Below are 27,522 nucleotides of genomic sequence, written 5' to 3'. Positions count from 1 at the left end.
CTTTTTTATGCCCGAAGGGGTCAGACGACATTTAAATGAACCAACAAAATGCACCTGAATCAATGGAAATCTCACTAGTTCAAGGCAAAAATGACGCTTGGCAGTTTTGGAAAAGGTGCAATTTATAGAACAGTTAGCAAGATAGTGCAGTTTATAGATTAGTTAGCATAAAAACTTCTCTAGGGCATAACTTCTTCAGTTTTTGGTCAAATTGAGCCCAACAAGAGCCCAGCTAGGGGTTTTTTACCATTCGGGAGCCATTGGAGACATAATTTTTACATTCCATGCATTGTAAATCCATGTAAACACAAATTTGAGACTTTAATGAAAGAGGCCCAACATTGGAAGATGGACCATGAGATGTAGCCCAAAAGTGGGGTGAACTCCTTTATCATTTTGTTGTCTTGTGTTTCTATATATGGTATATTTATCTTTGTTTTTATGTTGTTAACTAAGTTTTAAAACCATTATTTTATGTGTTTTTTCAAAGTGATCCATTGCCTAAAAGACATAAAATTTTACTTGCAAATTTTCCCATCACCTTCAAGTTTGTATTTCAGATCACAGAATAAATAATTACAAAAGAGAATCACCCAATTCGATGCAGGTCCCCGGAGCGACCTTTCTTTCCTTTTTTTCTCAAAACCTTAACCCAACCTTCCAAAGGTGGGTTTATCAAAGCGATCTAAAGGTTATCATGATATGTTGAAGGAGAATCCTTGTCAGAATCCAAAGAAGTCGACTCATGAGTGTAATATTCCCTTTTTTTGGATATGGTCAAAGTGGACAGAATCTGCCCATGTAATTTACCAAGGTATTCGCCCATGGCATTGGCCCATGGTATTTGCCTTTGTTTTTTGAGGGAAAACAATAAAATAGAGTCTCTAGGGATTCCATCAATCCTATAAAAGGGGGTAGGAGCCTAACAATGTGAGCATTCTGAGTCTATCTATCTAATTGTGTTTGTTGAGAACTTGGCCTGGCCAATTCCAGTTTGATCCCAGGGACAAAAACCCCATGGGTGATATTTCTCTGGTGGATCCATCCAGGATCCATGATTGTCCTTCAATATCATTAATTTCTTTGTTGATGGGCAGGCATACGTGCCATGAGCATGGATTTAGTAGGCCTTGTGTGGGGATGTAATTTTGTTTTCAGTTATTTACATAAATAAGAGGTTGCATTCTCAAATCTATTTTGTGTTCGGTGTTTTTATTGCAAGAAATTTTAATAGAATACCTAGAGTGTAACGAATCTGTTAAAATTTTTTATGTTTGGGATATTACAGTGATATCAGAGTTGTGCATCCTGCTAGCTTAAGGGATTTTTGTTTGCAGGATTGTTGTAACTTCTGTGGGGATTTCTTTTCACCCTAGCAAGCAATTTCGATCTTCGGTGGTATTTGGTATCACCCTAGTTGGTCTTTTACCTTTTAGTTAATTTCTACCAAGTGGGAGAATCATATGTAGATTTGTATTAGGGAAGAGGGTTTCTTGATTAAAATAAATAAATAAAGAAAAATAAGAAGAAAAAGAAGAAAGTAAGCAAGAAAGAAAGGGTGTGAGCATATTTGAATGAGGCCAAGGCTAATTTATTAAGAGGTTGTCAACATTATTTCTCAAAGAATTGAATTCCTAGACTGAGAGTCTTCTTGCTAAAGCTGTCTGTAATTTTTTTTCCAAATAGGGAAATTACAAATGATTTGTGGGGTGTTGAAGTTCACAGTTGGTCATATTCAACATTGTGAGAATGATATCACCATTTATAAAAGGCCAAACTAACACATGAAGAGCATAATTATTCCATTTATTTCCATTATATTAGAGGCTGAATTTATGAATGCAATCGAGGTCGATGACCGATTGGGTGATCATGACTCAGTCTGCACGTCAATCACACAAGAGCTCAAAGCTGACGAGGGCACCATCCATATAAAAGCTCGCAAGCCTACAGATGCTAAAATTGATCCACATATTGATGAGTGAAGGGTTGTCATGGAATAGCAAGGTTCTTATTGTTTAAGACGTGAAAGGGTTGTTGGGACCACAGTCAAACTCATATAGAATATCGTGTGCCATCCAGTGAGTTGCAAAGGGTCACGTGTGTTATGTTCCTATACCAATAGGGGTCATAATTTTTTAATGGCTAAGATCAAATCTGTAATATGTACATACCTTTTCTTTTTGCAAATGTTTTCCATATTCAAAAAATAAAAAATATAAAGAGAGGGTATGTCCTAAAATAAAAATCAAAGGACAAAAAAATTGAAAAAAGGTCAAAAAAGATGAAAAATGAACCCCAAGAAAGGAAAAAGACCATGAAAGTGTGCAAGTCAAAATGCCACTACTATTTAATTTTGATGCAGAATAAAAGATTGTGTGTAGCTTGTTATCTTTGCCACAATCCATGATAGTCAAAATGTTTAAGCTTGGCTATTTCATGTTTTCAATTTCATGTCCATAGATAGAGAATAAAATCTGACCAAACTATATAATCTTAGAAGATAAGTAGATAGATAGAGTAAATAAAAGGAGTTCAACTATTTAATCTGAGCCCTTGGATGTAATAAGGTTAGATTTAGTTAGTTTACTATTGTAAATAGAAATAAAATTGTTTTGACAGGGGTTTGCCAGCTTGAGTGCACCCTAATAAAGAGAAGTAAAAATGGTAGGATGCGTAGGTGGGTAAATAGAGGAATGGTTGCAGAATTGTGATGATTGATTAGATAAAGATCATATTATTCACCTTCACCCCCATGAAAAACCCCTTTTCTTCAAAAACCCAAAAACACTTCAAGACTAAGTATAAATGTGTTATGACAATAATAAATTCAAAAAACATCACACTTAGCACTTTCATTTTTCACATTAACTTTTAACTTTATATATATATTAAATCTCAAAAAATCGATAAAACCCTTCCCCTATAGTTATAAACAAAAATCCTTATATTAATATTCTGCCCTGAAAAGTTTGAAATATAAACTTTATGATAAAAACCCTATCCCAATAAAGAGATTAATTAACTGATCCAAAGTTAATTAATAATCTACCGTGCCAATCAAATTCTCCCCAACGCCCTAACCACACCATAATCCTCGATTAACTTAATCTCACCGCTTTTTAAACTCCATCAGGCCCCTCCATTAAACCTCATGACAAAACCATGGCCTGATCACCGTACGATTAGAACTCATTTGATCCTATGGTTGACGATCATATCGGTTGGCCTCCAAAGGCCGACCTTTACCTGCTTGACATGGGTGGTTCACTTTTTTCCCTGCTACTACGTGGCGCCCGATGAATGGCATCAGGTTACCTCCCCCCGAAACTAGTTCGGCTCAAAAGCTGTGCGATCAAACCTGCATACCGCCTCCCGCTAATGACCAAACTTCTCATCTCCCACTAAAATCCAATTGTAGCTATCCCCTGTGTACCCACCAAAACAATTGACTTTACCAATAAAACTAAAAAACTCATTGTTTTTTGTTTTATCATGAAAAAGACGCTCAGACCTCCATGCAAGCGATAGAGTACATACAACCATCAACCCATGTCCAACTACCAACCTACTGAAGTTGCCGAAACCTCTAGTCCACCCTTCAATCACCTACATCTCATGCAACTGTACATAGTCATCCATCGACCCATTCAGGGAAAAAACTAGGTATTTATCTGAATTCACTGAGAAACCCTATCTGAATTCCCGAAATTGTTACTCAATTTCTTCAAGTTATTAAGTAATTAAGTCAAACATTTGCCCAACAATCCAAAACTACTCTGAATTGAACCAATTTTCCCCACAATTTGACTAAAGCCCTTTCCCCCCATTCTTGAATCCATAAGAACCAAGAATGACGGCTCAAATTGCAATGAATGTTCGACCAATTACCACTCCCCACATGGACTTAGATGATCTCCCTTTGGCAGACAAAAATTTTTAGATAAAAGACAACACTGTCGAGGAATCCCATTTGAAGTTATATTGTAGGTACAGGGACTAGTACTTAAACCATGAAGACAAGATAGGACTTTGGGAAACAAACTTACCTAAGTGCCAATCCCCTAGAGTCCATATTTTTCCTGAAATTGTCCACTATTTTCATATGAGCTACAGTCCCAACTTAAGAGTAGTGATGTCCCCTAACCACATTATCCTCTTCACAATCACTGCTGAATCCATCAATGAGATGTTGCAGTTGCAACCAGGGAAAAACTTAACCCCCATCTCTATTGGAGACCTTCTGAAAAGATTCCCTAGACTTACCCCTCCCAAACTTGCTCAATTATTCCAAACCTTCATTATGAAAGAGAAGCACATACGAAAGGATCCTCCCCCATACATGTGGACCATTTTTTCCAAGACTGGCCGAGACATTATATGTATGATATCCAATGTTTTAGGCTACACCACCAGTGAGTATCTTGATGAGATTATGATTTCTTTCATGTTCATTTTCACTCCTGGACAGCCCCCAACCATCATCTTTGATTATGCCAAATTCATTGCACATAAAATGCATGATCAATTCATGAGACTGGACAATGAAAGAGTTTGTAAGTACTCTTCAATATTGTATCACCTTTTCATATACTATCAGGCTAACAAATTCCCATTCACTCTGCAAAAGCTTGATACCAGAGGCAATCCTAGATCAGTAATCTTCTAAACCCCATTAATCCACCAATATGACACTCCTTATTCTTACATAGACTTCATAGACCTTTTGTGCATCTAGTAGCAACCATGTTGTTAGGAAGTCCTCCCTTAAGGATCAGTGTAGATATCAGGAGAATCCTATAGCTGTCTAAACAGCACAAAGTGGGAGATTGGTACTTGTACCAAAATCACACTGAAATCAGAATATATGGCTGTGAATTAGCACCCTATAAATTTCCAACATACCTCCCAATGAGGTTATTTGTGCTGGAGTACTACAGGCAAATAATCAACTCAGATGAGGTACATTTTGTAAAGGCTAGGAAAAAGACCCAACTCAAAATAAAAGACCAGCTAGGCCCCTTTGTATGCAACAGTAAAGAAGCTGGTAAGGGAGCAGATGAGATCCTCCAAAGGCTCAGACTCAAACAAATCTTCATATGGAGATATGACCCCTTTGACTTCATCTGCAATAGAAGGCAGAAGAACAAATTGTCTCCTTACATCCACAACAGAATTCCTGAGATTGAACAATATGCAAACCAACTAGAATGGGTGGAAAACACTCTAGTAGTCAGAGATAGCATAGAAGTTGCTATCAATAATGTATTGATTGATCTAGAGAGGAGACTTGATCAAGATTCTTTTACATGGGTACCAGAAGAATCCCAATCTCAAAGGGAAACAGAGCAACATAGTGAGTAGCATAGTGAGCAACAAGTAGAATAAGAACATCAAGAGCAAGAAGAGTTAGAGAAACTAGTTATATTAGAAGAGCTGACTCAAACTAGATAGCCAGAACCCACTATGAGTACTGTCCCTATTGTGCAAACTCCTCTAAATTAGGAAAAGAACCCCAAAGAGACAGGGAGGAGGCCACTCCTTCTGGCAAACCAGTTGCACAAACCTATGTTAAGAGACAAAGGTTGAACGATTTTTCAGAGCAAGAGTACACAAAAGAAACTGCTGGAACTACAGGTACAGAAACAAATACTCAAATGCTAGAAAGACAACAGAGTGTGGAAGTACCCTCTTTCAGGTCTCTAGCTAGTCAAGACCATGATATTAGGGAAAAATATAAAGAGATAAAGGCCAGAAATGAAAAGATGAAGGCTCAGAGTTATGCACAATACCTTAAAATGGATCCTACAAATCAAACAAAGCTAATGTCAGCCTTTGATGTAAAAAAAGGTAAAATGAAAATGACCTTCATGAAGCCTACTACACAGTAGCCCAGATCAATAGCTGACTATTTGAAAATAGATTCTGAAGTGTTGATGATGGATATACATCCTATCGACCAAATAGATTTACATAAACAAACTGGAGAGATGGTCTATTCTACATTGACTAGCAAGGCCATTGCAGCACATCAATTACAAAATTCGCTGAATAATATATCAATGCAATTCCAACTAGAAAATGCCTCTTCATAGGCCAAGGACACTAGGATAAATTCCTTAGAGGACTTAATTATAGAGTTGGAACATGATCCCAAGGATGTCAAAGCTACAGAAAGGCTTATCAAAAATAAGAATGATGATATAGCTGCCTTGAATAAACAACTAAAAATTCCTCATTTGCATCATCCATAGACAACTAAAGTACTAGAGAACCAGAAGGAACAGGAAGATCTTATGGACTTGGTCCTTAAGCTAAATGATCAATTAAAAGAGATAGAGAAAGAGCTAGACAATCTGATTAAGTTTAAACAAAGTGAATTGGCCACCACTCCACAGACTGTCATTCCTACAGCCTCTACAACAGTTCCTTCTACATTGGTAGCTGCCCTAGCACCAACAGTTCCACCTACTATAGCATTGCAAATCACAGTAGAATTAATTAGAGCCATGGAAGAAATACTATCCAGGCTACATAGCTTAAAAGACTTCAAGAAAAATTGTCAAGCCTAGAAATAGACTACAAGCTGACATAAATACATCAAAAAGAAGAAGCTCAGAAGAGTGAAAGGATGGGTGAAAGGATAAAATTCCTCGAAAAAGATTTGACATTACAACACCCACTGGGACAAATAAAGGAAATGCTCTGGGCTAGCATCATTGACTCTGTCAATGATGTTTGGCCATCAATTCAAGTAATTTTTTAGCAAACTGAGCTCGTGAAAGTGGCCACCACAGCCATTCAAAAGACAAAAGAAGACCTGGGAGACCACCCTGAAGAGGCCAACCAACTTATTTCTTTCTTGAACAACAAGAACATGTATCAACTGGATGAAATTGGTATTGAATATAGAACAAAAGCCATAATAAAAATAAAAAAGGTTCTTACTAAAAAGAACCTTATGCTTAATTTAGAGAAAATATGCCAAGGTATGCAAGCAAAAATTGACAGGTTCATGAATAAGTTTGGTATTTTGAGGGAAAAGGGCCTTCCCAGTCATATGGTCATTCATGACAAACTCATGACCCAACAGGACTATGTTGATAGACTAAATAAATTGGCCAAATACCAAGCTAGCACTTCAGGAGTGAAAGCTTTGTCCACAAGAAAGGTTTTGTACGATAATTTGGAAAATCTATTCTTCTTGGAACATGAAGTAAAGCACCTATTCTCCAATAAGCACAATTTTTCCAAGTACACCTAAGTAGATAAGATATACAGGAAAATGCTAAAGGCAAAATTACCTGAAGATGAATGGTGGGTAAAACTAACAAATTTACTATGAAGTTACTACAATAAATCCATATGGCAGCCAGGTAAAATAGGTGAAACCGGGTCAAACTGTCTCAGGTAAAGAGTATCAATAGGTTGAAGACACAAAGTGATTCCAACACACAGATATCAGGTCAAATGAAAGAGACAAATTCAAACTACAACAGCCAGCACAATCTAAATAAAATGGACAACAAGAAGTTGTTTTCCATCTGTCTCTATCTTCATGTTTGAAGATATTTTTGATTTCCTAGAATAATTCTCAAACTTTTATGAGATGTTTTGTAATATTTTTTGTATAAATACTTCACCTTTTGAAGTAATTAGGGTCGATTCAAAGACATTTATGTAAACATTTCTTATAAAGTTAAGGAGCTATTGTAATCAATATTGCACTGGTTTGTTGGATTATGGAATAAAGTTAAAGACATTTCACAGGATTCTTGTGCACAGTGGAAATAAAACAATTATGATCTCTCATGTTTATTACTATTTTCTCTTCATGTTTATAAATATTGACATGTATCTCTATGAAATCTGAATGGTAAACTAGGAATGATATTTCAGAATTAGCTTCAATGCTCTCTGTCTTGACTATTTACATTCTCTATGTTTTCTGCTAAACTATCTTGGTATGGGAATTCTTAATTTCTCCCTTACTTTCGTAAGTTTCCCCCCCTTAGGTCCATAGTAAAGGATTCGTAGTTGCCCTTTGCTACTAATCTTCCTTCTTCTCTTCATCTTGATCCTAGTCTAAGGATTCTTGCTTTCCCTTTCACGCTGGTTAAGACTACCTCATCCATTTGAAACCTGTAGATTTGCCTTCTTCTTTACTAGCCTGCCCTATGAACTCTTCCTTTAGTGATTGATCTGATCCAATTAAGCCATCATTTGATTTACTCCATACCCCAATGGCTTGAAAGCCTTGTTCTGCCCATCTGCTCCTAGAATTCTGCCACTCAATCAAAATCAAAACCTTATGAGCATTAAGAACTAACCTAATATCCCATCAAAAAAAGTTAAATTATAAAGAGAGAGCCCTCTCTGGACTTAGGTTGGCTAGAGCTCGAGTCTAAAAGATTAGGTTTGTGGTTACCTTGAATTATTCTTTCTTTTTATAACTTCTAGGGAAGACTTATGAGTGATATCATAGTGGCGACCATACTGGGGACTCAAACCCTCAGTGTTAATAAACCTTTGAGAAATTTTAAATTTTTAGTTCAAGCCTATTAAATGGTTTATTAGAAGTTATTTATAAAATCTCATAAAAGAGAAATAATCAGAAAAAGCTTGAAATCTGGCTTCAAGGAGAACTCATTATAATACGACCAACCCTGATCCAAATCCTCCCCCTACATTTGACAATCTCAACCTTGTTTCAGGAATAACCAGAAGACAAGAAAGTTCAGTAAGTTCAAAACCTTTAATCAAAGTAGATTCTTGTCCTGATGAGTGGCTCTTTTTAGAATACCTCCCTTTTGACGAATCATTTGACCTCTCCTTGTTCAGAACCAAGTCTGAAAGGGAACTTGATGACCTAGTTCTAGACCCATAATTCATTAAAGAGCTTGAGGTCCAAAAGGCAAACGAGTCAATAGATCAGTACCTTCTAAATTCCCCTCAGTCATCCCTTACTATTGATAATATCCCTAGACTTTCTGAAACAACCTCAACTTCCTTTAGTTCACCATTATTCCCTCACATATCTGAAGTTCATTCCACCCCTCCATTCATACCTTCAATTCCCCTTCAACCTATCACTACTCATCAAACACCTAGTAACCCTAGTTCCTCATCAACCACTGAAACACCCCCTATTACCCCAACTCCAATTCTCAGTCCTGCCCAACTCAGAGCTATGGCAAACAAATATGCCCCTCTTGTGATGCCTACTCCTCAAGGTGCCATGCCACCAGACTACAAGAGTAAAATTGTTTTATTTGATGGTATTGGATCCTACACAACACAACACATGATAAAACTGACATATCATTTCGAATTAAACAAAATTGACGTTGGAGATGTCCAAATGAGAATTTTTGCCCAAAATCTAGCTAGAGAAGTGAGAACATGGTTTAGATCTCTCCCTAACAATAGTATAAATAGTTTAGAAGTTTTTTTCCGGCAATTCTTAAATAGATGGGAAAAGAAAAAGAACCCTATTCAAATCCTTTCTAAATATGAAAACATAAAGAGGGGACCAAATGAAATAGTTCAAGACTACTGTACTAGATTTAACAATTTGTATAATGCAATACCAGTTGACCTTAGGACCCCACCTGGCTTAGCTTTGATAAAGTTCCTAGACGGGTTTGACACTGATATGGATTTTCAACCTAGAGAGAGGAACCCTCTAACACTAGAAGATATGTAAAGTGCAGCAGTTAGTGTAGAGGCTAACTTGCTTGCTAAAATTGCTAGGGTTAGAAACTAAAAGAGAGAACCCTTGAAAGAGGAAGCTTCACCCTTTGACCAAAAAATGGATGCTTTAGCCATAGGAATGGAAAAATTTATGGATAGGATAGAAAGCATTGAAAGGAAGCCTCACTAGGACAACCAACAGGCACCTCCAATGAGAAATTTGAACTTTAGGAAGAACCAGAACCAAAATACTAGGAAGAATGGGCCTGATCAGAACATTAGACCCCCTTTTGAAGAAAACTATGCCGAGACTTCCCATTCAGAAGATCCTTAGCAGGACACTCAAATCAATTTAATGGGATTAGATGAAGAAGAAGCTGTATTTTTGACTCAAGATGATCAGGGATTACACATGCTTCAGCAGTTACAGACCCTATTTGGAGAATCTTTTGGTTACAAGAAAGGGTATGATTTTGCTATTTTTTTAGGTCAATATATAGTACAATTTAAGAAGCAAAAAGAACACTGATGCTCTAGACCAAAACAAGAAAGCAGTTCCTAATCATCCTAAGAAAGTTAAAGCAGTTCCAGTCAATAAAACTCTCCAAATCCTCTCAAGACCAAATCAAAACCCTCCTAGCCCCACCATTGAAGATGTAACCAATGACCAACCTTCTAATGAGAAACCTTCCACTTCAGTTCCCTCCAAGGAAATAGTGGGACAAACTCCAGAAATTGTAGTACACAATCCACTAAAAAAGACCACAAACACTAAAAAAGAAGAAAAAACTACTCCAAATCCTGCTGTTAAGATTCCAAATGTTCAAGCATAGAAATCCCCTTTGCCTTTCAATTTGGGAGTATAGGTGGCCAAACTGAAAATATTAGTTCCTTTAACAGAATTGATTAAACATAAAACTTACAAAACTCAAGTAAGAAAATCTTTAAACTTCATTAAGAATGAAGACTCTGTTAACTTATTTGATGATCAACCTGAGTTAATTTTCAGCCTTGATGTTAATGGAAAACCAGTGGAAGGAGGAATACCACCCTTCTACATTAGCCTTAACATGCACGATAAAATCCTACACAGTGCTATGCTGGACTCTGGGGCTTCACACAATCTAATGCCTAAATTTATTATGGAAAAGCTAAACTTGGATATCACTAGGCCTTACAAGGACTTGCTTTCATTTGATTCAAGCCAAGTTAAGTGCCTAGGACTTATAAAAGGCCTGTGTGTTTCCCTAGTGTAGTACCTTGCTAAGACCATTCTTATGGACATAGTTTTTGCTGATATACCACCTAAATATGGCATGCTGCTAACTATCTCCTAGGGTTCTAAACTCCAAGGATCTATACAACTTGACATGTCTTATGCTACTATATTATTCTTTGGACATCCTAAAAAAATGTATAGAGAGACTCTATGAAGTATGTAGTGAGTAGCTAGGAGAGGCCTCAAAACTTTCCTATATATTCAATGCATTCTGATATAGATTCTTTCATTCTTTACAATGCTGAAACAAATCAAGAAGATACTTCAAACTGCATTATTTCAAAACCAAAAGAAATTGCAGTAGCAAAAGAAAACCAAAATGTCCAAATTCAAGAAATTTCAGATAATAAATATGATCTAGACACCTTAATCAAAGAATATTTTGTCCCCCCAGACAGTAAGGATTATGAACATGAAATACTATGGCATATTGAATTCGATGGGTCAGTGAAGAAACTAGGTGTAGGAGTAGGAGTATGGATTTACAACTTAGAAAATGATCATGCAAAGGCTCATGCCTACAGATTGAACTTCAAATGTACTAACAACATGGCTGAGTACAAAGCACTTCTTTTGGGTCTTAAATTGGTCAAAATGCTAGGAGCCATAAGAGCCTCTATTATGGGAGATTCTATATATATGACTAGAGATCATAGGCTAAGTTTTTATATAGGAACAATGTAGAAATATTAAATACCTTTTTAGAAACCAAGCTTGTTGTTATTCCAAGAAAACACAATATGCAAGCACATAGTTTAGCTATGTTTACTAGTACTTGCAAGTTACCATTTCAACCTAACCATCAGTACACTGCTGAGGTTAGGCATAGACCTGCTATCCTTGATAACTTAAAGAACTAGCAAGTATTCAATAATTATAAACAAATAAACCATTTTCTAACTTTAGATGAAGAATTTGTAAATAGCAGCATAGATACTGATATAACATTAGATCTTGATTTCATAGATAAAGTAGAAATTAACAAGTTAGAACTTCTAAGTATAGATAGATTCCATCCCACAAAGTTTACAAAATCAGACATTCAAAACCTAAAACAAATTGAAATTGATGAGATAATTTATGAAGACTCTGAAATCATAAATCTCACAGACAATTTTTTGCCCAAAGGACTAACTCCTTTAGAGGACTTGTTTGATTCAAACGATGTCCCTAGAAATCCTAAATTGGAGCCCTTAAAGTCAGACATAGATCAGTGCAACATAGGCTCTGAAGAAGATCCTAAAATGATAAAACTGTCAAAATCTCTACCTCCTCATGAAAAAGTGGAATACATAGAACTGCTAAACGAATTCCAAGATGTTTTTGCTTGGATTTATGAGGACCTTAAGTCCTATGACACAAGCATAATACAACACACCATCCCTTTAAAATAAATCCAGAAGCATTTTAGGCAGAAGCTTAGAAGTATTAATCCCCTTCTATTGTCGTCTATTGAAAAAGAAATCAAAAGAATGTATGAAGCCAAGAGGTTTCTAATTTGGTACCCACAAGAAAGAAGACTGGTGAAATTAGACTGTGTGTTGACCTTAGGAATCTAAATAAAATTTCACTGAAAGATAACTATCCTTTCCCCAAAATGGATCACATATTACAGATGGTAGTAGGTTCAACCAGAATCTCATTGTTAGATGAGTTCTCTGGTTATAACCAGATTTTAGTCCACTTAGAAGACCAGGGAAAGACTGCTTTCACCACTCCTTGGGGCACTTTCATGTATGTAAACATGCTTTTTGGGTTAAAGAATGTAGGGGCCACTTTTCAAAGAGCAATGAACATAGCCTTTGCTAAGGAAATCCATGACTTCCTTGTAATATACCTCGATGATATCATAGTATTCTCTAAATCAGATTAGCAACACTTGGATCATCTAAGGTAGTTTTTCACCAAGTGTAGGAAATATGGAATTTCTCTAAATCCTAAAAAGTCTTTGTTTGGGTTGGAAGAAGGAAAATTGTTAGGCCATATAATATTTATAGATGGTATCCAGGTAGATCCTGCAAGAATTGAAGCCATTTTACAGATACCACATCCCAGGAGCATCAGAGAACTACAAGCCTTTCTAGGTAAAATAAACTTTCTGAGAAGATTTATCTGTAATTTAGCTTAACTAATTAGGTTCTTAAATAACATGTTAAAAAAATATTCAACTACTAAATGGACACTTGAGGCTAAAAGGTCTTTTGAAGATACTAAGCTAGCCTTAACACGGACACGAATCTTGATCAGTCCAATCTTTGATAGGGATTTCATCATATTTTCTTTCGCCTCAGAACACACAATTGTTGCAATCTTACTGCGGAAGAATGATCAGGGTTTTGAACAACCTATAGCTTTCTTTAGCAAAGCCCTGAGAGATGCACCTTTAAAGTACAATATAATGGAAAATCAAGCTTTTGCATTAGTGAAAGCCATCAAAGATTTTAGAGTTTATATCTTATATTCATATGTAGTAGCTTATGTTCCCAATGCTGTAGTCAAAGACATCCTAACCTAGGATGGTCCAGATGGTAAAAGACGGAAATGGATAGCTACTATATTAGAATATGATTTAGAAATTAAACCTACAAAATTAGTCAAAATCCAAGGTATAGTCAAGCTCATGGCTGAGTCAAATTGTCAGGCCCTAGACATAAATTTCATTGCAGAATTGGATAATGGAGAGGAGATGGTGACTCCACCGAAGCCAAACCTTCACTGACTCACCATGGTATGTTGACATTATATACATTCTACAAAATCTTCAATCTTCTCCAGAATTATTCAGGACTAAAAGTAGGTTCTTAAAAATGAAATCTTTGAAGTTTTGCATAATTGACAATACTTTATTTTGGAAAAATCATGAAGGCATCCTTTTTAATTGTTTATTAAAGGAAGAATCTAACAAAATATTACAGGAGTTTCATGTAGGTGACTGTGATGGACATCTTTATTGGAAAACCACAGCTGATAAGATCTTAAGAGCTGGTTTTTACTGGCCCACACTATTTTCTGATGTAAAGAAATTTATAACCTCATGTCACAAATGTCAGGTTTTTGAAGGAAAAAGAAAACTATTACCATTACCTTTGAAACCCATATCTACTGAAGCACCATTTCAACAGTGGGGCCTTGCCTTCATTGGTGAAATCAATCCCCCTTCCTCTGCCCAACATAAATGGATCTTGACTGCTACAGATTATTTTACAAAGTGGATAGAAGCCATGCCCTCAACACATGCCACTAATACTGTCATAATAGGTTTCCTTGAGACCAACATTCTGTCCAGATTCAGTTGCCCCACCAAAATCATCACAAGAAATGCAGCATCTTTCAGATCAAAGAGAATGATTGATTTCTGTAACAAATATCGTATAAGGCTGGGTCGCTCCACAACCTACTATCCCCAAGGAAATGGACTAGCAGAGTCTTCCAATAGGAGCTTAGTGAATATCATCAAAAAAATTGTTGGAAGATAACAAGAAAACCTGGAACAAGAAGTTAGTAAATTCCTTGTGGGTTGTTAGGCTAACCACGAAGAAATCCATTGGTACTAGCCCTTATTAGTTAGTCTATGGAATGGAGGTTGTTTTCCCATCTTCCTTGGGGACACCAATAATTAAATTGCTCCAAGAAGTGTAGGTTGAGCCAAATGATATTCAAAGGAGGATCAACCAGACAATTCGCTTACAACAAACTAGGGAAGAAGTGTATATCAGATCCCAGATAGTGCAGGAAAGGATCAAGAAAGTTTTTGACAAAAGAAATAAGGTAGAAGATTTTTACCTTGGGGATAAAGTTTTGAAATGGGACTCAAGAAGGGAGGATAAAGGTAAACATGGGAAGTTTGACTTCCTATGGAAAGGTCCTTACATCATTTATGCTTTCAGGGGTAATAATGCTTTCTTCCTCAAAGAATTGGATGGTACAGAAGTAGAAGGAGGACTAGTTAATGGTCAAATTCATAAGCACTACATTGATCCTAGTCACTGATTTCACTAAATCACCTATACATATTTTGTTCTTTAAAAAGTTTAGTGTTAATTGGATGGTAATTTTTGAAGTTGAAGCCCGGAGAGAAGGCCCTAAGCTTCAAAAGTTTCACTATCATAAATAGCAATAAAGAATTAAAGTATAAGGGAAAAGTTGCAAAGTAGGATCACAATAATTCAAAAGGCCATTGATCTACTAGTTCTTGACATTTCACCAGCAAATTCCATCCCCAAGTGGAGCCATTATTATGTTCCTATACCAATAGGGGTCATAATTTTTGAATGGCTAAGATCAAATATGTAATATGTACATACCTTTTCTTTCTGCAAATGTTTTCCATATTCAAAAAATTAAAAAAATATAAAAAGGGTATGTCCTAAAAGAAAATCAAGGACAAAAAAAAAATGAAGAAAGGTCAAAAAAGATGAAAAAATGAACCCCAAGAAAGGAAAAAGACCATGAAAGTGTGCAAGTCAAAATGCCACTACTATTTACTTTTGATGCAGAATAAAAGATTGTGTGTAGCTTGTTATCTTTGCCACAATCCATGATAGTCAAAATGTTTAAGCTTGGCTATTTCATGTTTTCAATTTCATGTCCATAGATAGAGAATAAAATCTGACCAAACTGTATAATCTTGGCAGATAAGTAGATAGATAGAGTAAATAAAAGGAGCTCAACTATTTAATCTAAGCCTTTGGATGTAATAATATTATATTTAGTTAATTTACTATTGTAAAGAAAAAGAAAATTGTTTTGACAGGAGTTTGCCAGCTTGAGTGCACCCTAATAAAGAGAAGTAAAAATGGTAGGATGAGTAGGTGGGTAAATAGAGGAATGGTTGCAGAATTGTGATGATTGATTAGATAAAGATCATATTATTCACCTTCATCATTAAAGTTATAAGTATGGATGAAAATTGAGCATGTATCAAAGTTCGCAAGGTCAATTGATTAACCTCCCTTATTCTTTACATTTTTCACTTAGCTAATTTCCAAGAAAAGTTCTGAAGTGCCTAAAATCTTAAGTTAAATGGGCTCAGAGCATTTCTCTGACTTTTGGAGGGACCGGACCCTCGGCTTAATGACTTATAGGTCATAAGTACTAAAACTCTCCTCATAAACATTTACCCCCTTCAAATTCACTCATATTCCCAAATAAATCTTTCCCCTAATAAACCCCTTCTTTCTAAAGGATAAAACCTTAGAAAAAGTGATCACTCCCCATGAAAAAACCCCTTTTCTTCAAAAACCCAAAAACACATCAAGCCTAAGTATAAATGTGTTATGACAATAATAAATTCAAAAATCATCACACTTAGCGCTTTCATTTTTCATTTTAATTTTTAACTTTATATATATATATATATATATATATATATATATATATATATATATATATATATATATATATATCTATATATATATATATATATATATATATATATATATATATATATCTTAAATCCTGAAAAAGTGATAAAACCCTTCCCCTATAGTTATAAACAAAAATCCTTATATTAATATTCCACCTCGAAAAGTTTGAAATATAAATTTTATGATAAAAACCCTATCCCAATAAAGAGATTAATTAACTGGCCCGTGTTAATTAATAATCTACCCCACCAACAAAATTCTCCCTGATGCCCTAACCACACCATAATCCATGATTAACTTAATACCACTGCTTTTTAAACTCCGTCAGGCTCCTCCATTAAACCTCGTGACAAAACCCGGCCTCGATCATTGTACAATCAGACCCCATTTCATCTGATGATTGATGATCATATTGGGCAGCCTCCGAAGGTTGACCTTTACCCACCCGATATGGGTCGTTTCACATTTTGCTTCGCTGCTACGTGGCGCCCGATGAATGGCATCGGGCGACCTAACCCCAAAACCACTCCGACCCAAAAGTGATGTGATCAAACCTACTTACTGCCTCCCGCTAATGACAAAACGTCTTGTCTCCTGCTAAAATCCAATTGCACCTGTCTCCTGTGTACCCGTCAAAATAATTGACCTTACCAATAAAACTATAAAACTCATTTTTTTTTTGTTTTATCGTGAAAATGATGCTCAGACCTCCATGCAAGTGATAGAGTACATACAACCATCAACCCATGTTTGACTACCAACCTGCTGAAGATGCCGAAACCTCCAGTCCACCTTTCCATCACCTACATCTCCTGTAACTGTACACAATCATCCATCGACCCATTTAGGGCAAAAACCAGGTATTTATCTGAATTCACCGAGAAACCCTGTCTGAATTCCCGAAACTGTTACTCAATTGCTTTAAGTCATTAAGTAATTAAGTCAAACATTTGCCTATCAATCCCAAACTACTCTAAATTGAACCAATCCCCCCCCCCCCATTTCACTAAAAACCCTTTCCCCCCATTCTTGAATCCACAAGAACCAAGAATGGCAGCTCCAATTGCAATGAATGTCTGGCCAATTACTACTCCCCACATGGATTTAGACCCTCTCCCTTTGGTAGAGAAATATTTTTAGATAAAAGACACCACTGTCGAGGAATCCCCTCTGAAGTTATATTGCAGGTACAGGGACCAGTAATTAAACCACAAAGACAAGATAGGACTTTGGGAATCAAACTTACCCAAGTACCAATTCCCTAGAGTCCATATTTTTCCTGAAATTGTCCACTATTGTCATATGAACTACAATCCCAGCTTAAGAGTAGTGATGTCCCCTGACCACACTGTACATCACTGTTGAATCCATTAATGAGATGTTGTAGTTGCAACTAGGGAAAAACTTGACCCCCATCTCTATTGGAGACCTTCTCGACAAATTCCCCAGAATTACCCCTCCCAGACTTGCTCAATTATTCCAAACCTTCATTATGGAAGAGAAGCACATACCAAAGGACCCTCCCCCACACATGTGGACCATTTTTTCCAAGACTGGCCGAGACATTATATGTATGATATCCAGTGTTTTAGGGTACACAACCAATGAATATGTTGATGAGATTATTATTGCTTTCATATCCACTTTCACTTCTGGATAGCCCCCAGTCATCATATTTGAGTATGCCAAATTCATTGCCGATAAAATGCATGATCAATTAATGAGACTGGACAACGAAAGAGTTTTTATGTACTCTTTAGTATTGTATCACCTTTTCATATACTATCAGGCTGACAAATTCCCATTCACTCTGCAAAAGCTTGATACCAGAGGCAATCCTAGATTAGTAATCTTCTAGACCCCATTTATCCACCAATATGAAACTCGTTATTCTTACATAGACTTCATAGACCTTTTTGTGCATCCAGTAGCAACCATGTTGTTAGGAATTCCTCCCCCAAGGATCAGTGCAGATATCAGGAGGATCCTACAGCTGTGTAAACAACACAAAGTGGGAAATTGGTACTTGTACCAAAATCACACTGAAAACAGAATATATGGCTGTGAATTAGCACCCTACAAATTGCCAAGATACCTCCCAATGAGGTTATTTTCGCTGGAGTAATATAGGCAAATAATCAACTCAGATGAGGTACATTTTGTAAAGGCCAAGAAAAAGGCCCAACTTAGAATAAAAGTCCAGCTAGGCCCCTTTGTATGCAACAATAGAGAAGCTGGTAAGTGAGAAGATGAGATCCTCCAAAGGCTCAAACTCAAACAAAGCTTCATATGGAGATATGACCCCTTTGACTTCATCTGCAATAGAAGGATGAAGAACAAATTGTCTCCCTACATCCACCATAGAATTCCTAAGATTGAAGAATATGCAAACCAACTAGAATGGGTGGAAAACACTCTAGTAGACAGAGATAGCACAAAAGTTGTTGTTGATAATGTATTGATTGATCTAGAGAGGAGACTTGATCAAGATTATTTTACATAGGTACCAAAATAATCCCAATCTCAAAGGGAAACAGAGCAACACAGTGAGCAGCATAGTGAGCAGCAAGCAGAAGAAGAACATTAGGAGCAAGAAGAGTCAGAGCAACCAGATATATCAGAAGAGCTAACTCAAACCAGATAGCCATAACCCACAATGAGTACTTCTCTTGTTGTGCAGACTCCTCTAAATGAGGAAAAGAACCCCAAAAGAGATAGGGAGGAGGCCACTCCTTCTGGCAGACCAGTTGCACAAACCTATGTTAAACAACAAAGGTTGAAGCCTTTTAAGAGAAAGAGTACACAGAAGAAACTATTGGAACTATAGGTACACAAAGGACAGAATGTAGATAGGCCACCCCATCTGGAGGAACACAAGAACCTTCCACCACTAATACTAAAATGCTAGAAAGACAACATAGTGTAGAAGTATCCTCTTTCAGGGCTCCAGCTGATCAACACCAGGATATTAAAGAAAAATATAAAGAGATAAAGGCTAGAAATGAAAAGATGAAGGCTCAGAGTTATGCACAATACCTTAAAATGGCTCCTACAAATCAAACAAGGCTAATGTCAACCTTTGATGTAAAAGAAGGTAAAATGTAAATGACCTTCATGAAGCCTATACACAACAGCCCAGATCAATAGCTAATTATTTAAAAACATGTTTTGAAGTGCTGGAAAAGGATATACATCCTATCGACCAAATAGAGTTACATAAATAGACTGGAGAGATGGTCTATTCTACATTATTTAGCAGTGCAATTGTAGCACATCAATTACAAATTTCGCTGAATAATATATTAGCGCAATTCCAACTAGAAAAGGCTTCTTCACAGGGAAAGGACACCAGGACAAAGTCCTTATAGGACTTGATTATAGAGTTGGGATATGATCCCAAGGATGTCAAAGCTGTAGAAAGGCTTATCAAAAAGAAGAATGGTGATATAGCCACCTTGAAGAAACACCTTAAAATTCCTCATTTGCATCCTCCATATATAGCTGAAGTACTAGAGACCCAGAAGGATTAAGAAGAGCTTATCGACTTGGTCCTTCAGCTAAATGATCAATTGAAAGAGACAAAGAAAGAGCTAGACAATCTGATTCATCCCAAACAGAGTGAGTTGGCCACCACTCCACAGACTGTCATTCCTACAGTTTCTACAACAGTTCCTTCTACATTGGCAGCCCTAACACCAATAGTTCCACTTGCTATAGCATTGCCAATCATAGTAGAGTCCACTAGTGCAGGTACATCCATAGAGAAGACAACAAAATTAATTAAAGTCATGGAATAAATGACTATCTAGGATACAAAACTTAAAATACTTCAAGAAAAAGTGTCAAGCATAGAAATAGACTGCAAGCTAGCACAAATATAGCAAAAAGAAGAGGCTCAGAAGAGTCAAAGGATGGGTGAAAGGAGAGAATTCCTTGAAAAAGATTTGACATTATAGCAACCACTGGGAAAAATAAAGGAAATGCTCTGGGCCAACATCATTAACTCTGTCAATGATGTTTGGCCATCAATTCAAGTAATTTTTTAGCAGACTAAGCTGGTGAAAGTGGCCATTGCAGCCATTCAAAAGACAAAAGAAGACCTGGGAGACCAGGCTGAAGAGGCCAACCAACTTATTGCTTTCTTGAACAGCAAGAACAAGTATCAGCTGGATGAACTTGGTATTGAAGATAAAACAGAAACCATAATAGAAATAAAAAAGGTTCTTACTAAAAAGAACCTTATGCTTAATTTGGAGAAAAGATGCCAAGTATGCAAGCAAAAATTAACAGGACTACGTTGACAGACTAAATAAATTGGCCAAAGACCAAACTAGGACTTCAGGAGTGAAAGCTTTGCCGACAGGAAAGGTTTTGTACGATAATTTGGAAAATCTGTTCTCCTGGAACATGAAGTAAAGCACCTATTTGTCAATAAGCCCAATTTTTTCAAGTACTTTTTTCAAGTACACCAAAGCAGATGAGATATACAGAAAAATGCTAAAGGTAAAATTACATGAAGATGAATGGTGGGTAAAACTAACAGATTGTAAGAATTTACAGGGTAAGTTCCTCAGAAAGAACACCAAAAGGACACCGCTCACAACCAGATCTCAAATCAATACGCCAGTATTTTTGACGTGGTTAAAACCCTCAAAGAGGGAAACAGTCCACGGCCTGAGCCAACGTGGCCACTTCAGGCAATTTATTAATCAAAGAATGAAAATTTACATAAGCTTTCTCTCATAGACGGATTACCCGAACAATGACCCTCCATGCGCTTTAAATAGAACTCATGGACCAATCGGGTGTCAAGCCACGGATCAAGTGTCGGTAATACCGAGGAGAGAGTGAACCGTCGGATCACTACATATCGTGACCGTCAGATTGTAAGTTACAAAATGTACAACGGTAAAGAAACACACTTTACCTAACTCTATACTAGACCAAGTTGAACTTAACTATTTCCTATGTGTTGGAATATCCTAACATCCCCCCTTAAGAACAACTTGGGATAGGATTGAAGGATTTACAAATATGACACAATAGGAGAAGGAAGGAGGCACTAGAGCCTATCCTCCCTTAGTGCCAACTTCCTGAACTCTAAGCATATATCGAAGTTTAGTGAACTTCGCCTCTGTGAGAGCCTTTGTGAAGATGTCTGCAACCAGATCATCTATTGAACAATATTGCACTTCAAGAACATGGTCATGAATGAGCTTTCTGATGAAGTGCATGTGTAATTCAATGTGTTTGCTGCGCTGATGCTGGACTGGATCTTTGCATAGCTGAATGGCACTTTGATTATCACACCAAAGTGTGGTTGGATGATGCTGCTCAAAGCCAAACTCTGATAGGATCTGACGAAGCCACAAGGCTTCCTTACTAGCTTCCACGACACCACGATACTCTGCTTCTGCTGACGAAAGAGAAATGGCAGCCTGTTTCTTACAAGCCCATGTAATAGGTCTTGAACCAAGAGTGAAGACATAACCGGCAGTAGACTTTCGATCATCAGGGTCACCAGCCCAATAAGAATCAGTGAAACCGACTAATAGAGGAGCTGCTTTGGCACTGTAATGAATCCCAAACTGTACTGTACCTCGAACATAACGAAGTATTCTTTTAGCTACTTTCCAATGACTTTCACGGGGGTTTTGCATAAAACGAGCAACAAGGCCAATAGCAAAGGAAAGGTCAGGACGAGTATGGGTTAAATACAAGAGTTTTCCTACAAGTTGACGGTATAAGGTAGCATCAACTTCAGGAGAAGTACAAGAGACTGAAAGTTTGACTCCAGACTGAAAGGGAGAAGGGGCTGGCTTACAGTCTTCCATGTGAAAATGACGAAGAATATCACAAGCATAATTGGACTGGGAAAGGGAAATACCCTCCTTGGATTGCAAGACTTGAAGACCGAGAAAATAGTGTAAGTGTCCTAAGTCTGTCATTTCAAATTTCTTTTTAAGGTTGGACTTCACATGGTTTATAAGGTTGGGATCACTACCAGTAAGAATAAGATCATCAACATAAAAAGGATGATAAGAGAGTTGCCCACTTTCTTGGTGTAGACAGTATTGTCAGAATAACACCTAGAAAAGCCAGATTCTAAAAGAAAGCTATCCATTTTGGCATACCAAGCCCGAGGAGCTTGCTTGAGACCATAAAGAGATTTCTTAAGTCGACATACAAGGCTGGAGTCTGTTTGGATGAAGCCAATGGGTTGTTCCATATAGATTTCTTCATGCAAGTCCCCATGCAAGAAGGCAGATTTAACATCCATCTGATGGACTTCCCATTTTAAAGAGGCAACAAGGGAAAGAACAAGGCGGATAGAGTTCATTTTGGCAACAGGGGAGAAGGTTTCAGTGTAGTCAATGCCTTCAACCTGTGAAAAGCCCTTAGCAACAAGACGAGCTTTATGTTTATCAATTTTCCCATCTGGTCCATACTTGGTTCTGTAAACCCATTTACATCTAACAAGTTTGCATCCCTTTGGTAGAGGAACAAGATCCCATGTATCATTTGCCAACAATGAATGATATTCTTCATTCATAGCTCCTTCCCAATGTGGATGGCTTGAAGCTTCTGCAAAAGTGTCAGGATCATGATTTACTGGAGCTTGAGCCAGTAAAGAAGAGGCTCTTTCACACTGAGAACGTGTACGTCGCTAATCTGTAGGATCACCAGCAAGATCACCTGCTGCATCCCGCGTAGCACGGACCCATCATGGAAGTTGAGGATCCTGAGAAGGTGGGGGAGGATTTTCATCCTCACTTTCATCATCTAAAGAAGAAATGTCTTCAAAAATAGAAGAGATAGGAAGAGGTGGCACATCCGCCGGACTAGGCTCGCAGGCCGATTTATTTTCATCAAATTTTACATCTCTTCTAATGATAACATTTTTGGACTTAAATGGAATAAGTCTATAACCTTTTACATCTTCAGAATATCTAACAAAAGTACATTTCTCACTCTTAGGTTCTAAAGCTTTATGCTTTTCATCTGGAATATGGGCCCATGCTTCACTTCCAAAAACACGAAAGTGACTTACATCTGGTTTAATGGAACTCCAAGCTTCTTCTAGAGTGATATTCTTCAGAACCTTAGTAGGAGTGCGATTTATTATATAATTTTCACAATTAATTGCTTCGGCCCAAAAACTAAGACTGAGTCCTTTAGATTGCAGCATACAATTAGCCATTTCCTTTAAGGTGCGATTTTTCCTTTCAGCTACACCATTTTGTTGTGGAGTGTATGGAACAGTATGTTGCATTTGAATTCCATTTTCGGTGAAAAAGTTGATGAATGTGTTTTTAACATATTCTCCACCATTATCAGTTCTTAGCTTAAGAATTTGATGTCCAGATTGTTTTTCAACAAAGGCTTTGAAGGCCAAAAATGTGTTAAATACTTCACTCTTGAGTTTTAAGAAGTATACCCAAGTGCGTCTGGAGAAATCATCAATGAAAGTTAAGAAATACTTGCAGCCAGAGAATGAAGCAACAGGAAGTGGACCACATAAATCACTGTGCACAAGCTGTAAAGGGGCTGAGGCGTGCCAAGAGGCACGTTTTTCAAAACTGTCCCGATGATGTTTTCCGAGTACACATCCGGAACAAACACCATCTCTGCAAGATACCATAGGAAGACCTGTCACCATATTTTCTTTACATAGATGCTGAAGGGAGCGATAGTTTAAGTGACCAAATCGCTCATGCCAAAGTTTGCTCACTTCATCATTATGAGCAACAAATACTGAGGGAAGATTTGATGACCCAAAGTTGTGAAACTTATACAACCTTGTGGAATCATCAGCAATACCAGTAGCTAGAATCTATTTAGGATCTCTTAGATCCTTGATTACAACATCATGAGGTGAAAATTCAACAATTTTACCTTCACCTGAATGAGTTATCTGATATACAGATAGAAGGTTGCAGGATAAGGTTGGAACACATAATACATCATTAAACTGACCATTGTCTAGATGAACAGTTCCAGTCCCTACAACATTAAGAGATCTATCATCACCAACATATATATTTTTGGTGTTACAATCATTTAAAGAAGAAAACATGGCTTTGTTTTTGGCCATGTGATAAGAGGCTCCAGAATCAATGAGCCACTCATGAGAATGAGAAGAAGAAGATACATTTAATGCATAACCAGACTGAGATGATTGACAACGACATGCAGAAAGTGCCATTCCTGAAGATGAAGTTGAAGTTGAAGTTGAAGAATGCTCCACATGGATGTTATGTTTCTTCATTGCGGCTTCCAAGGCTTCCATCTTCTTAAAGCATTTAGATTCTAAGTGGCCATCTCGATTACAAAAGTTAAAATGTCTATCAGTCTTCTTCCATTTGTTTTTATTGGTCTTATCATTTTGCTGAAATGATCTTTCATTTTGAGGCTGAGTTTGCTTAGGACCCTTGTTTGGTTTAGGACCATTCTTTTTAGGATATGACTTCTTAGGATTCTTTGAATTTGGTTGCTGCTGGGCGGCTAACTCTTTCTTGGAAGAGTTTCCAAGATTAAGAAGACCAAGGTGTAAGAGTTTTTCTTGTTCTCTTATTAAAGAATCACAAAAAGAGTCAAAGGAAGGGGCCTTGTAGTCTTTTCCTTGACAAATGAAAGCTTCCCTTGTAGAATGGAAGGTGGAAACAAATACAGAGTAGGCTGGTCCCAACTTAGTAAGGATGGAATAAATAAGGTTACTATCTTCTTTCTTAACCTTAACACCTTCCAAGAGATATCTAAGGGTCTTGAATTTGGACAAGAAATCTTCAATGCAAGAAAAATTATTAGGATCCAATGTAAGCAACTCATTTTCAAGTTGATGGGCTCTAATTTAATTTTTAATCCCAAAAACTTTAGTGATTTGTTCCAATGCTTCATGAGGAGTATCAAGTTCTGCAATATGGAATCTAAGATCAGGAGAAATAGACATCCCTATCAAACCACGTGCTTGATCTTGTCTATTTTCCCATTTTGTAGCCTTGACTTCATCTTTTGGTTTCTTCTCTTGGCCTGTGGCTATTTTATAGAGACCTTTACTTCTAAGTAAATCTTCCATGTAGGATATCCATTGGAAGTAGTTAGTGCTGTCAAGAATGACTTGGCATGGACTTTCCATTTTTAAAAAAAACTGAAGCTGAAGATGCTGAAAGTAAGTGTTCCAATGGATAGATCTCGAAAAATTAGGCCGTTTTAAAAAAAACGGCTTTGAAAAAGGCTTCCTGATGAAGAAGTTATGGCTTTTTGAAAAAAAATTGTTGAAGTTGCCGGCAAAGTGCGCGAATGTGCGGGAATGAAAAAAAACGCCCCCACAAAATGGAGATTTGAACCCAAGACCTCTACTCTCTTAAAATAGCTTTGAACCAATTGAGCTATACAAAAAATTTGAGAGAGAGAGAGAGAGAGAGAGAGAGGGGGGGCCTTGAGTTGCGTGCTTGCCTTGAGAAAGCTCTTTTTTCCTACAAAACAAAAACACAAAACCCAACACAAATATGCATAGAAAAACGAACCTTACGGCTTGAAGTTAGCTTTAGCCGGAAACTAAATATTTTTCTCAATGTTTCTGATTTTCCAAGATCACACTAAGGTGCAGGGAAAAGAGCATACGCATGAGAAAAAAAACTTCCTTTCTGTTTCTGATTTGCCCAGATCGCACAGAGTCGCAGGGCAAAGAGCATACGCAGAAATGAAAGGTATAGATCCGGTAATAAAAAAAAAACTAAATAAACAGAAACCGAAATAACCAGAGAGAAAATAACAGTAAAGTGCAGATAAACATTGTATACCTCCAGATCTTAAAAATGACGCAGATAGGGCTACCGGAAACCTTTTCGCATGAAACGAAAGGGGTTCCTCACTGGAACAGATGTTTCGAACACAATAGAGCAGTCCTCTCGGCCCGAAAGCAGTCAGAAACAGTAGATCTAGGAAACGACAGCCGCATGCAGTTCTCTTGGCTTCAGATTTGGATCACCAACGGACGCGGCCCTCAAATAGCTCCGATACCATGTAAGAATTTACAGGGTAAGTTCCTCAAAAAGAACACCGCTCACAACCAGATCTCAAATCAATACACCAGTATTTTTGACGTGGTTAAAACCCTCAAAGAGGGAAACAGTCCATGGCCTGAGCCAACGTGGCCACTTCAGGCAATTTATTAATCAAAGAATGAAAATTTACATAAGCTTTCTCTCATAGACGGATTACCCGAACAATGACCCTCCATGCGCTTTAAATAGAACTCATGGACCAATCAGGTGTCAAGCCACGGATCAAGTGTCGGTAATACCGAGGAGAGAGTGAACCGTCGGATCACTACATATCGTGACCATCGGATTGTAAGTTACAAAATGTACAACGGTAAAGAAACACACTTTACCTAACTCTATACTAGACCAAGTTGAACTTAACTATTTCCTATGTGTCGGAATATCCTAACACAGATTTACTATGAAGTTACTACAGTAAATCCATATGGTAGCCAGGTAAAATAGGTGAAACAAGGTTAAAGTGTAGCAGGTAAAAAGTATCAGTAGATTGAAGACAGAAAGTGATTCCAGCACACAAATATCAGGTCAATTGGAAGAGCCAAATTCAAACTACAATAGCCATCACAATCCAAATAAAAGGGACAACAAGAAACTGTTTTCTATCTGTCTCTATCTTCATGCTTGAAGATATTTTTGATTTCCTAGAATAATTCTCAAACTCTTATGAGATATTTTGTAATATTTTTTGTATAAATACTTCACATTTAAAAGTAATTAGGATGGATTCAAAGACATTTCTATAGACATTTCTTATCATGTTAAGGAGCTATTTTAATCAAGATTGGACTGGCTCGCTGGATTATGGAATAAAGTTAAAGACATTTCACATTATTCTTGTGCACATTGGAAATCAAATAAGTATGATCTCTGATGTTTATTATTGTTTTCTCTTCATGTTTATAAACATTCACACGTATCTCTATGAAATCTGAATGGTAAACTAGGAATGATATTTTAAAATTAGCTTCAATGCTCTCTGTCTTGATTGTTTACATTTTTTATGTTTTATGCTAAACTATCTTGGTCTGGGAATTCTTAATTTATCCCTTACTTTCATAAGTTCCCCCCCTTAGGTCCATAGTAAATGATTCTTAGTTACCCTTTGCCACTGATCTTC

Source organism: Pinus tabuliformis, chromosome 4_2 (genome assembly GCF_031772625.1).
Source record: "Pinus tabuliformis cultivar Carrire ecotype Pingquan chromosome 4_2, CPIR1, whole genome shotgun sequence".
In the NCBI taxonomy this organism is placed as follows: Eukaryota; Viridiplantae; Streptophyta; class Pinopsida; order Pinales; family Pinaceae; genus Pinus; species Pinus tabuliformis.
Note: the sequence above shows the minus strand (reverse complement) of the source record.